Genomic DNA, 1,034 nt, shown 5'->3' with positions numbered 1-1,034 from the left:
GTCACTTTTGGCTTTCAATTTTTCGATAGGCTTCTAAGTGGACTTTTGACAATTTCAAGTTCAAGAATTGGTTTGCCTAGCTGACTAAGTTTATTGGTGATGTTTGTGAATCTATCAAGCATGCTGGTGATATCTTCACCAAGTTCCATCTTAAACATCTTATAGTTGTGAGTTAGGAGAGCTATTTTGGACTCCATAACTTGAGAAGTCCTTTCATGGATAATCATAAGTTTGTCCCACACTTGTTTAGCTATGGTACAGCTTGACACTTTGTTCAACTCAGTGGGAGTTAAGGCACAATGTAAAGTGTTTATTGCCTTAAAGTTTGTCTGAACCTTTTTGGTTTTAGCTTTAGTCCGTTCAGCCCTTGGCTTTGGAGTCATTTCATTTGTCACTACATTTATGGTTAAGAGAATGAAGGGTCCATTAGTGATGAAATCCTACATTTCATAATCTATTACTTTTATATAGATTGATATTCTAGTCCTCCACTAGCGGTAGTTTGAACCATCAAACAAAGGTGGTCTGTTTGCGGATTGTCCTTCAATAACTATAGATTTTTGGACAGCCATTTGGATCTCCCTTAGGATGTTAAGCCTTAAGAGTGAGGAATCTAGCTCTAATACCACTTGTTAGTCTCAAATAAATGTGCTAGAGGGGGGTGAATAGCACTCTTTTGCTCTTACTAAATTTGATCTTTAATTAGGGGCAAGTTAAAGCTCAATGAAGAGAAATTAAATGCAAGATGAAGGAATAATCCAACAAAGAATGAAATGAAAAATAACAATGAGGGGAAAGGGACACAACACAAAAGGGATTTCTCTAATCCTCTTTATAGTGCGTCATCGGCTCATAAAAAAGGAACCTACGGCCACTATTCTTAGGTTTTTTATTTTCAATACAGGATTTTTCCAAACTTAATCACTATAAATAGTAAAATTTCCAAGCTTTCACCAAGCTTTTACAATAGCTTTTCACAGGCTCAGCCACAACCTTTAACAATGGTTTTTTTGGGATCAACCAAAACCCAAAAC

This window comes from Theobroma umbraticum, unplaced genomic scaffold, assembly GCF_002168275.2.
Source record: "Theobroma umbraticum cultivar Fairchild unplaced genomic scaffold, ASM216827v3 scaffold_4.1, whole genome shotgun sequence".
In the NCBI taxonomy this organism is placed as follows: domain Eukaryota; kingdom Viridiplantae; phylum Streptophyta; class Magnoliopsida; order Malvales; family Malvaceae; genus Theobroma; species Theobroma umbraticum.
This window is presented reverse-complemented; position numbering follows the sequence as displayed.